Raw genomic sequence first — 13192 nt, forward strand, 5'->3', positions numbered from 1 at the left:
GTCAGGCAGCCGGTTTGGGACCAAAGGAATAACAGTGTGTGGAGCGCTACGTTTAACGAGCTCAGATGGCCACCAGTGCACCGGTTATTAATATCCCCTACGTACCACGACGAGGAGAAGAGAAATACAGTAGAAATTACTCCTGTTTTATCAGGAACAGAGTACAAATGATGAAGAGAAAACACAGGAGCATTAAGATGAAAATAACATCCGAAGTACACCAGATGAAGTGCAACAAGAGATCTAATAACTGTGTGGAAAGTTGGCAGTGATGTATGGTGCGCGGTTTGTAAAATGTTCTAAAATCCTGCGCAGTTTTTCCACATTTAGCATTATCATATTAACAAAAAAGCACGACAATATTCACATGTCACTTGGAGAGCAAGATATTTTAAGTTATTTAAAGTTTAAGTTTATTTATTGCAGAATTACATTCCTGTCTGTTTGTATTTATATTTATGTTAAAAGAAACATTTAGTTTTAGTGTGTTCAATAAATGTTTATTCTGTTCGGCCCGCGAAGTGTGTTTTGAATTTTGGCCCCCTGTGCAATTGAGTTTGACACCCCTGTGTTAGAAGGACTGCTGTATCTTTGCAGTGTCCAAGGGATTAATGTATGGAGGCAAAGCCTTCAGCACTTATAAGCCCACTGGTGTCCTCTGGCATCACTTCAAAAGAGAAGAAAAAACTCCACTCCCCAGAGGGACTGATATTATTATGTGCCGATAGTGCAACTCTGGCCAGGCTGAGCCTTTAATCTATTCTGCGCGCTGATCAATAAATATGATTCAGCCTTACTCTGCGCCACTCACTGCATTCAAAGATGTGCCATGAGGGGGAAGCTGGAGCCAGTGGAGGTTTAAAAAGAGGCCATGACGCCTGCACTACAGGGACGGTTGCCATGAAACCGAGTGCATCAGTTCATCCGGCTAAAGCTGGGCTTTGCTGACTGAAGAGGGAGAGGCAACCTCACCAGTGAGCAGGCAAGTGGGAGAGGAGTTTATGAGGCTGCTGTGTGTACGCCAGGTCACCAAAGCCAAAGACTGGAGAGCAGGAGCAGACAGGAGCAGCACGGCGTGGAAGGTGACTCACGGTGTGGCTGGACACTGGAAGGAGGGAGTGGGAGGCCTTTTCCCCCCCAAAACCAGTTCCCGAGGGCCCGCGCATGCATATTTTTGTCACACATGGATTAATTGGCAAGCGATGTCACGTGTCAGATGCTGCCTCATGTTATTCAAGCATTAACTTGATGCTGTGTGAAATGCTCCTTGGATATATTAGCATAAAGAAGCATTTCCCAGTGGGTGCGATTGGTGTGGACGTTCTGTTTAAAGGGCTTTTTTTTTCGTGAATTTGCGAGGTGGGCTGTCACCGTATGTCTCTTTAACATTCTATCAAGTATAACACTCAGATCAGAGCTAATTCGGCAGTTATTGAACAACCAACCAGATTCCACACGATAACATTCTGATTAAAATGAATAATGAATTCAAGATAATTCCTGATTGGTAGAGGGACATGTGGGACATCACTCATTGCACATTTCCCACATAACACGGAGAAGAGCAGAGAAATATGATGTGAACAGTGCTATAGTCATAATAGTGTGTTCATGAGTGACCTCATTGCCTAGATAGCTTAGCAGTCTGCAGGTCCCCATGGACACGCTGGGATTCGGAAACGGGTGAAATAACAAATCAAAAAGTAATGAAACGCTGCAAAGTTAGCAATATGCCAGCGTCACAGATGCTTCGAACAGATTTTACAGCCGACAGTGAGAGAAAAAGACTAAAGTTTTGATACTGCAACAGCTCTGATCACTTTTGATGTGTATTGTATCGTATTGTACGCACAACACACCGTAGCACACTCAGTTTATTATTAGCTGCCCCGTAGGGATAGGGAAATTTGAATAGGAGCGTGTGCTCCTATTGGTGCACATTTGTTGGATGTTCTGGACTCATCTTATCTCTTATCCTCCATCTACTCCTGTGCCTTTATATGAAAAGTCTGAGATGTCGATATTTGCGAAATGATTCTGACCTCTGGTTTGTTTGCGGACACGAGTCCTCGGCCGAGCGCAAATGCATACAAGGTCCTCAGATAACAAATATTGCAGAAAAACATTTTTTTACTAGTTATGAACAGTGGCGTTGAAAGGGGGCGGTGCGGCGATACGCAAATCAACCTGTTTTCACTGTTGCAGTCATTCAAAAAATGCAAATGCAGCATGTGAACAAATTCTGTGTACCTTCAGTAGCTGGCGTAGCAGCATCAGTGCTAACTGTACACTCTAAAAGAATTCACCGTAAATTAACGGTATTTTACTGGCAGCAAGGATGCCAGGAATTTACCGTTATTTTACGGTATAATACCGTAAATGGTTTTTACACTATGTTACCATAAAATGCATTATTGTATGTTACCGTAAACTTGAACGAATTTTACTGTGAATTAACTGCAATTTACTGGCAGTCGACGCTAGTAACTTACTGTCTTATTTACAGTGCTCTACCGTAATTTACGGTACTTGGTTGTATATTGGATTACAGTTTGTTAACCATACGATTACTGGTTTTGTGTTATAAATACCAGAATGTTACCGTTTACTTTTAACCGTATACTTTTGCATTTAACTCCTCACAAATTTAAGAAAGACAACCAAACTCATTTCGGTCATAGTGGTTGGAGTTTATTAGATGCCTTTAAGACAAAAATGTTAGATATTTGTAACCAAGAACAAAACATAAAATATGGCGCATGTATACAATAGTAAAAAAATGAATTATAAAATCATTAGGAACAAGGTAAACTAACTGCAACAATACGCTATGGAACACTTTCAATTGACCGCGGCTGGCGTCCTTAATCCAGAGCCTCTGTAAAACAAACCAAAATGAAATGTTTAGAAACACTGTCATTGGTAAAATATTAAAATTACAAAGTTGAGGAAGACAACAAGATGTAAGGAAGGAGAATGTTAATCATGAAGGCAAATAACACTTACCAACGTTACTTGGAGAGACGAGGCAATGAGAAACTCCTCCGATGTTGAACTGCTCAGGTGTTCTGGATGAACTGAGATTACGCTCTGACGTCACGTTCAGGAGCAGTCGGTCAGATTAACACTCAAATGACTTTTAGGCAATGAACACTTTGAATAATACAAATATTTATAATCTTTACATTCCGGCCACTGAAACGACAGCGAAGGCGGCGGATGGGATAGGGAGGGTGTGCTGTGCAGCATAAGGTTGGCGGTTCGAATACTGGCTGCTCCCTGTGCCAAGTTGAAGTGTCACTGAGCAAGACACCTAACCCGCAATTACTGCACATAAAATTATGTGAAACCGTGGGCGTTTTGGATAAAGGTGACAGCTGCATGTATATGTCGTGTAAGTCAAAGTCATCATCGTATCTCATGAGATACTATCTCATTATGATGACTTCAAGACCTGTTTTTCAGTGGCTGACGTGGGCCTCCATACATTAACCTACAACAGATGTAGATGGACTGTGATTCACTGCACTTGTATGTGTATTTCCACCACTTCATAAAATATATATAACATGCAGTTGAATTATGGTAGTCTGCTACTATTGTAAATTGACAGCTTTAACTGTTGGACATTGGCCGTTAATTTACAAGCAAGGGATGGAAATGTAACTGTATGTTACAGTTATTATGACATACTGTAAGATACTGTTAGAAATGCACCGTAAATTTACAGCAATTTGTTACAGTGTAGTTAATGGTGTTCTTCGCTGGCTACACAACATCACGCATATTGGGGGGCACGACAGACTTGTTTCCACGCTCTACATCTGGTCAGACAGGCTGGTTAGTAGAAATAGGGTGCAAATAGGGCATAAGCCATTCCCTACTTTTTAAATTGACATGGTTCTTAAGGAGCGTTTTAGGTGTGCCCCCTGACGCACAGATTTTCCGTGGCCCCCGTCTGGCCATCCCGACAGACAATTCCCTGGCCGCCGTCTTTATGTGCACCGAGCGGGACATTAAAACTGACATCTGTTCACATGACTTTCAGATGGTCCTGCGGATCATAGAGCAAATTAGCATCTCCAAAACCCTTAATTAATGATGCAGCAGACCAGTCAAAGAAGCTAGCCCACATTAATGATTAAATATGTGCTAACCTAATTTAGGGCCTAATACATAATGAATGAATTACACTGTTTAGTCATAGCAAAGGGAGAGAATGGAAGGAGGGAAGGGGAAGATTCACACATCAGAGAACAGCGAGACTTAGGAAGTGACAAACTGATTCTGCCTCGGAAGGCCTGAACCTCAGCATTGAGTCATCTGCAGTCCCTATCAAGCCGCGGCAACCTTGCCGGCTAGTCGAGGTGCAACCACGGGCCAATTAGGCCGATGCTCTCGCCACGGAGCCGACTGAACTGCATTCATTTTTAGCAGATCATCAATCTGTGGAGGTTTGTCCGGTGTGCGGTTGTCCCCCACTGCTAAAATCTGCAAGGGACGGACGGTCATTCATCAGCGGGTCTCCGTGTGCGGGGAAGGATGAGGGAGAGAGTTGGTGCACGGCTTTAAAGAAAGCACTGTAATCTAGAGGTGAGGAGCAATATCAAAGAGAGGAGACAAGTGAAATCCTGGAGCTGCAGCCAACCAGAGCAAATCCCCGGGGAGGAGAAAATCTCAAAGTGACAGCTTTCAATTACAACAGTACCAGGATATGCGTGTGTGTGTGTGTGTGTGTGTGTGTGCTACCTGTCAGCACTTCTGGGCTTCAGTGACAGTTCGATGTCACAGCTTCTGAATTGAAAGTACCTCACGGACCCACACACACACGCTGCTTCTCCCTCCTCACGTCGCTGCGTGATGTATTCTCAGGTGTTTGGGTCCTGCACCGCGGTCGGACCCAAACCCGAGGCACGAAGATGCAGCTATACTGCTCACTGGAACTCACAGTACTACTGTGCGTGTGTGTGTGTGTAGTTGTGCCTGTGAGTCACTACTGACTGAGACCAAAGTGTGAGCAAGGAGAACACCGCGTTTATTTCTTACATTATTTAATACAACCACTCTATTCTCACTTCTCGGAGAAATGTTCCCCAAGATCTCAGAAAGCGGCTGCAGGGATTTGCTGGGCATCCGGGGCTTCGGTGGGGCCAGGTGGTGGTGTGGCGCAGATAAAGCCCGGCTCACAGTCGGTGTTCCACCTGATCTCAAAGGTGTCGGGTGGGTTCACAGTCAGGGCTTTGAGAGCACCAGCCGTAATCCTTCCCACTGCAAAGCTGGACCGTCCATGTCATGTTGAAACAGGACAGCGCCTTCCCCTCAAAACCTATTCCTCAATAATGGAAGAAAACTATTTTTTTTTAAAATACTTTTGTATCCACAAGATTAGGAACATTTTCGATTCGTTACAGCCCTCAATATTGGAACTGCTAACGGTGCCACTCGAGCCAAAGTGCTGAGCTATGTGTATACTGTACATTTTTAAAATGGGTAAAATACTCAACTCATTTCAAACGAAAGTAGCTCCAAAAGTCTCTAAATCTAGAAAGAAATTTGCGATATCAGCAAAATCAACATCCGGTCCCATCGGGCCTGCCTTGATCGTAGCGTCCGTCTTGCCCTAGATTTACTTAAATCAGAAAAGATCTGGGTAAACAACAAACACAGCTTTAGTACTAGGTACTAGTACTAGCAGGTTGTGGAAGAATAGGCAGGTAGACGTCCAATCATTACATTCTTATGGAATTAAATTTTTAGAAGGACTTTAAACAGACATCCACAGACAAGCTAGCTTGTTAACTAACATGAGCCTACAACCGAAATCCCACAAACGTCCACACAGTCTTTATTATAATAGTCATATTAGATTCATGTTAGGAAAGCCTCAGCATTATCTCAATTAAAGTTAAATTAGTTACTTATATTTCATCAAGGTATAAAAGTAAATTCAGGTATTCAATTTGTGAACATGTTTGCAGATCCTCATTCATAATATCAGTTAGCATCTCACACGTTGCTCCTCGGTCGGATCATCTGGGGAGGAGTGATTTTGGAACTCTATCGGGCACAAGGTGGCAGTAGAACGGCACAGAGTCGCCCGGCGAGTGACTCATCTACCCAGAGAGGAGCTGCAGCCTTTCTTAGGCAGACAGCGACGATCAAAACATCCGAACCTGCCGCGTTGACCCCCCGGGGCTCAAGGGTGCAGCGAAACCGCCAAACTCTCCGATGTGAAAACCACACCGTGGCCGCAGAGGCACCCACATCTCCTTGTACATAGAGAGAGAGAGGATCACGCAACGAAGCGTCTCTAATGGAGGAGACGTGGAGGTCTGACATGCTGTCATGCCTCGAAAAACCGGGGGGCCAGCAGTACCAGGCTTCTTAAGCTTGCCCTTTCTCCAAACCTTGCTTGAGAGAAATCAGTGATCTCATTTTGACTGACTGGCGAGAGGCAGGCAGTGCTTTGCTAAATCGAACAATTTTAAAAGAGGGAAGAGGCGCCTCTCGAGGACTTGAGAGGTGGCTGGTGAGGCATCGTTATGTAAGGCAGCACAGACACTGTGGGCAGAGTTGGGGAGAGACTTTTATTTCAACCGCGCCGCACTTTGTAGCGGAAATAAAGTCCCAGAATGAGTCCTGTAGGCTGGCGAATGTGAGATGACAAACGGCATTGATGCGTTGTTCTGCTGTTAATGTAACTGGAGAAGGTTTATTTTCATGAATATAGAGCGAGGCTTAAAAGGCCTTCTTCACTGGAAAACCCACTCCAGGGCCAAATTCGTTCCATCAGCTCCGTGTCGGCCTTATCCAGCAAATGCCAAACAATAACTGTCAACCTATCTGCGCGTGTGCGCATAACGGGGGGGGGGGGGGGGGGGGGGGGTTGGGAGGGTGGCAGCCGAGCGCCGCAGGGCAGCCAGGTGAGACGAGTGTGCGCTGTCCAAAAAACCTGCAGGGGCCAAGCTAATCCGGGTGCCTGATGTTAATCTGAGTATTGAGCTTCTGCATGGGAGGGAGAGGGGCTGGAGGGGGGCATGCTGACACCTGAAGGTGTGGAGGTCAAAGTCGTATGAGTGTGTGAGTGATGCTGCCTTCGCCCTTTCCAAATGTCACAGAAGGGCCAACTCCTGAGGAGCAGGCCCGTAATGTGGTCCCACGCATTATGTGTGTGTGTGTGTGTGAAGATGATCTCCACTGGTAAGCCTTTCAAATGCATCATTTCCACTGATGTATCTATGTGTGTGTGTTTTCTGTGTGTGTGTGTGTGTGTGTGTGTGTGTGTGTGCGGACAAGAACGTGTACGCCTGTTTTCTGTGTTGCCTTCTCTTCTGCATTCCCATTGTCTATTCTCTCACTGCATCTTTAATAACTTCCGTCCACAGAACAGTGGGGTTCACAGACAAAGTCTTCAAAACAACAGCGGCTTACCACCCAAAAAATATCAAGATGGATTTTCAGATGGTTTTTTTTTAATCCAAGTGTTTTACACATAGGTCTTGATTTATATTCACCAACATCTCTCCTAAAAGTGAGAAAATAAGAAAGTCAATTTGCTATGCTGTCAGGCTTTTAAGTGTCGCTTTATTGAATGAACAGCAGCCCACTTTTTGCTTCTCACTGCCATGTCTCACCAACTAGATCGTTCATAGATTTGCGGACCAGAATGCCCCTGCTATGAAAAATAATTGGTTCACACGTGTATAGAAAAACATTGAAGAGTCGTTCCTGGAGCTTTCCTGAATCCCCGGTCGCGTCTATGATCAATTTATTCTCTACCTATGTGACTAATGTGGATGGAAAACCAAAAATAAGGAGCGCTGTGCGGCTGCTCGATCCAGACTAGCATTGTTCGCCTACGGTCTGTCACCAGCCAGTCCTGATCTATTCCTCACGGCATGAAAAACAATTAACAGAGCCGCACTGTTTGTTTCATAATTGTTGACCATCATTGCCAAAGAAAAACCAGAAACATATGTGTCAGCCTTTGCTTTATGATGCTAATTTATTTGTTTGTTTTCTTTCAGTGTGACTTTTCAGCAGCACATCATTTTTTGCCAGCTGGGTGTGTACAAAAAGAAAGGACACAAGACATTGATCGACTTTAAATGGGCAAGTTTTGATGTGTTTCTTCTCTGCTCTAAGTAAAATAATTAAAAATGTGTTTTTTCAACAGCTAAAGTACTTTTTGGCAGTAAACTTTTTTGATGCCTTCCAGTCAGGCTTTCGACAGCACCGCAGTACTGAAACTGCTCTTGTTGAGATTTTCAACGAGATCCACTTTAACACAGACTATGCCAAAATTTCAGTCTTAGTATTACTCGATGTCAGCGCGGCAGATGACACGGGCGATCATTACATTACAGGTCATTTAGCAGACGCTTTTATTACTGGGGCCCTTTCTGTTCAACATCTACAGCACATCCTTCCATTAGCTCAGATCTTTGAAAACACCATCATAGTTATGCAGATGACACACAAATTTACATAACTACATTACCAGGGGACTACAAGCCAATACGACGACTGGGTAAATGCATTGAACAAATCAACAACTAGATGTGTCAAAACTTTCTTCAATTACACAAAGATAAAATATAAGTAATTATTTATTGTAACAAGAATGAACGATTGAAAGTCAGCGCTGAGCTTCAATTACTGATATTAAAAATCACACACCAAAATGTAAACATGGAAAGCAGCGTTCAGTTTTTGCTCAAAGCAAATTCCCAGAAAGCACCATTTCTGCATTTGTTCTATTATTTATTCTATTCTTAGTATTTTTAAAGTTGTTTTTTTTATCTTTTTCATTTTTGTTTCTTCATTTTAATGAAATGTGAAATGTTCTTCACTGTTTTTAAATCTGCTTTATGTTTGGATGTTCTTAATGCTTTTATGTGAAGCACTTTGAATTACGTTGTTGTTGAAATGTGCTATACAAATAAAATGCCTTGCTTTGCCTCACTGCATGATCCTCATTTTCAATTTACTCCCACCGGTTTATTTGGTGCTGTTTCTACATTTGAGAGAGTGTTGTTTGTGCTGCAAACACTGATATGGCTGTCAGAATTACAGGTATATTTCAAGATTGACTTTCTATTTTGTGTGTGATTGTCACTGTGTGTTGGCCGCAGTAATAGAACGATTGGAGTTGCAAAGCACAACAAACCGCATGTCTCATATTGAGCAGTGGCTAAGCTGCGTTTCTAAGCGTATGATTTGCAGTGGAATCATTGCACAAGAACATTTCAAATGCTTCTATATTTAATTTGTGCCTTGTGATGAAAGTTGGATATTTACAGCTGTTAGAGTCATTGCCACGGGAGACTGGGAGAGGTGGTGGTACCGATGGAAGGGGGCCGCACAAATAAAGCAAAGTGCAGTCTATAAATCTTTTCTACAATCATAACGCGACGGGTGGTCTTGGACAGAACTCGTAATGATCCTGTTTGAATTCCACAAAATACTGTCATTATTAAAGCGACAAAACTCCCGACACAGTGCAACTGGCACGATACTTTTCAAGGCTGGGCAACTTTTAACTTTACCAAAGTCTAAAGTGACTTCACAGGGATGTTTTTTCATTGTTAAAAAGGTTTAGTGTGCGTTGAAAGCAAAACATCTTCTACGGAGAAATACTGAATTTCATCTATTGATTGTGTTCCTTCAAGAATGGTTGATGGATAGGGCACTCCTTAAAGTCATCTGAAAGATCTGCTTTCCAATACAAGAAACACAGAAAAATCACATTACATTACAGGTCATTTAGCAGACGCTTTTATCCAAAGTGACTTACATTACACTTTAAACCCATGGCTTTTTCACATTTTAGCCCGGAGAGCAATTAGGGGACCACCAACCTTGTGCTTCCCAGCACACCTTCTCTAACCCCTGCGCCACGACGACCCACATCTTTCCTTCATTCACCTCATTTATTGCCAAATGTGTGTCAATGTGTAAGTCCACCACGAGAACAAGGCTTGATATAACAAACCAAAGGTTAAAGTTCGTTTTGACAAATAAACCAGACAGTGCTCTGAAAATGCAGTGATATCCTGGCACTGCAGTTGTGATGTTGACCGGTCTTGCAATGAAATCCTGATTCCTCTTTTCCGAGACAAGACACAGTAAAAATGCGGTCGATTCCAAGACAAAACGAGTTTAATCACCCTCTGTGACATGGGTGTCACAAAAGACACACTCGGGTGTCACACTAGAACAGGCACAGCTGTAAATAATAAAATAAATGGCAGCTGAGTTCAGTAAACCTGCTTTCATGGTGCTGCTGTTGTGCACCCTACCTGACTTACTGGGGCAATTGGAAGGAACAAAGCCACCGTTGATGCCTCCAGTTAGCGCCAATGAAATGAATAATTAAGCCAAATGTTTTACTGGGTTCGACTTTACAATGAACGTGGGCAGAGTAGTTTACCCACTGACAGTACTCCCAAACAAACAAACAAAAGAAAATTTAACTTTATATTGCGACACATTTTTAACGATCTACTTGTTGTTTAGCCAATCTGTCACCTGGTATTATGTTTATTATACAGTTCATTTGCAACATGAAATAGAAACGTAATGTTTCCCCTTTGTTAAGACACTGCTTCTCCGCCAAGCTGTCGGAGCCACCGCCGAGCCCACAGTCACCAACTGCACGCTCTGCATGTACATAAAAAAGCGATTTCCTGTCTTATTTTTGGCATATCACTATTTTATTCTTAGTGTTAATACATTAGGAGAACACCTAATAATCTATTAAAAAAGCCTCTCACATCCACTCATCCATAACTGTTTTTTGTGAACTCTTGTGTTCTAGACGGGATCATTGCGGCTTCCCCTCTTGACCGATGTCGTGGGAACTGTGAGTCTCAGTCTTTTGTGTGATTGTGCGTGTGCTTGCATGTGCATCCGTGTGGGTCTCTGTGTTTTTGTGCTGGATTATTTCAGGAATTCCCAAGATATTAGCTGTCAAATATTACTTTCTCAGCCTCTGTCTTATAATCTGTTTCCCTTTTCTTAAGGGTTTTTACAGAGCAAAATGGAAAAACAATTGAAAATAAAGTACAATCTGGTATTTCATGAATTTCCCTTCTTATCATGTCCACTAATGAGGAAAAGATTGTAGCTAAGTAGGCTGTTTAGGTTAGACATTATGGATAATCTAAAGGCCGTCGCTTTAGAAAATAGAGAACGAGATTCATATTCTTTCCAGTATCCCTCTGCTTGTTTAAATTACATTCACAAGGGTAGTAGGTAATATTTTAATATACCACTAGCACAAAATGAGTATAATTCATATCCACCCTATGTTCTCACTTGCAATAAGCACTCCTGGGCTAGAGGAATGTTGGCACTCAGCCAGCAGCTTTGCAAACCAAAACCTGTGAATCATTAAGAGATTGTATCATCATATCACTGCAGATCACCGTAAGTTTGTCAAATAGCAGTTGATATAAGGACTTGATTACATAATCCACTGAATTTGATAAATCCGCTCAATCATTTACAATCAAGATTTTTGTATTGTTTCTGGAGGTTTCTGCTTTCCCTCTGTATATATGTATAGTCTATTGTTGTGTTTTCTTTACATTTCTTTCATCACGGAATTAGAGTCACTTTTCTTTTTAGCACTGCATCAACTGTAAAGTAAAGTGATTTTGTGAAGATGTTTCAGTGGACCGACCGACCACGCTGCTGCTGTCCACACTCATCAAAAACGACTGAGGGCCGGTTGAAGGCATTTTTCCTGCTCAGAGAGTATTCATTGCAACAAGGGCAGAGTCATGACTACAACCCTCAATAATCTGAATGGTAACGGGAAGATGGCGCATGATGTTGCATAATGAAGACAGTCATGTAGACTTGGTGTTCTGGCCTTGGTGTCTGCATGTGGAGGATCAAGTTCTCCTACATTTTGTGTGAGATTGATTATGAGGAGACGATTGGCTGTTTCCAGCGTCCCACACTCATTCTCACACCCCGTCATCATTTGAGCTTCTGCAGCACGTCGAGCACATTCACCCTTCAGAAGAAGCAGCAATAACTGCTCAGTGCTGTGTGTATTTGTTCTGTGTGTGTGTGAGAGAGAACGAGCAAGAGAGATAAATTACAGACGAAAGAAAGTTGCATGAAAATATGTATTGGAGTGTTACTGTTCCTGTGAATGTCTTTAAGCATTGAGTGTGAATGTCAGTATTTACATAATTCGTGCCATAGCGGCACTGTGTGACAACATATGACTTTCTTTTGGGATTATAAAGATTGTAGATTGGTACAGTGTACTTCATTCTTTGTGCTTCTAACACCATTATTATTCCTATTTCTATTACTGTAAATAGTAATGCGCTAATGCGTAATCACTGACTTTCCATGGATCACGGTTCTATCTGGACCCTGTTCCTGCCTCCTGCCGTGGTTCGGCTGACACCTGCTGCGGCTATCATCACCAGCATTATGGTTCTATGTGATGGTGGTTCTATGTGATGGGGTTTTATATGATGATGGTTCTATGTGACAGTGGTTCTATCTGATGGTGGTTCTATGTGATGGGGGTTCTATGTGACAGTGTTTCTATGTGGCGGTGGTTCTATCTGATGGTGGTTCTATGTGATGGGGGTTCTATGTGATAATGGTTCTAGGTAATGGGGGTTCTATGTGACGTGGTTCTGTGTGATGGGGGTTCTATGTGACAATGGTTCTATGTGGTGGTAGTTCTATCTGATGGTGGTTCTCCCTGCAGTGTACACCTGGATTTCTAATCGCAATTATTTGAATCATTCTATTATAGGAATGTATTGTACATATTTTACATCGCTCATTCTGTGCACACAACATCCATTGTAGTCTGTCCATACCGGGGGAGGGTTCCTTCCTCTGACGTTCTCCATGAGGTTTCTTCTCTTTTTTCCTCATGGAAGGGATTTTCTGGGACATGTGTACAGACTGTAAAGCCCTCTAAGGCAAATTTGTAATTTGCTATTTTGGGCTATACAAAATAAAATTAATTGAATTGAATTTCTTCTCTCACAACTACTTTCGCTCTCCTGTTGTTGAATCAACAAAGCTATATTTGACATTAAACATTAATTATGCGGCGAACAACTCTTGAATGGATGAATTCGAGTTCGATCTAGCTGAGCGGAAAGTAGTGATGTAAAGTCATTCACCGATCGTTAGCTCTGTGAGCACT

The sequence above is a fragment of the Gasterosteus aculeatus genome, chromosome 9 (assembly GCF_964276395.1).
Source record: "Gasterosteus aculeatus chromosome 9, fGasAcu3.hap1.1, whole genome shotgun sequence".
Lineage (NCBI taxonomy): Eukaryota > Metazoa > Chordata > Actinopteri > Perciformes > Gasterosteidae > Gasterosteus > Gasterosteus aculeatus.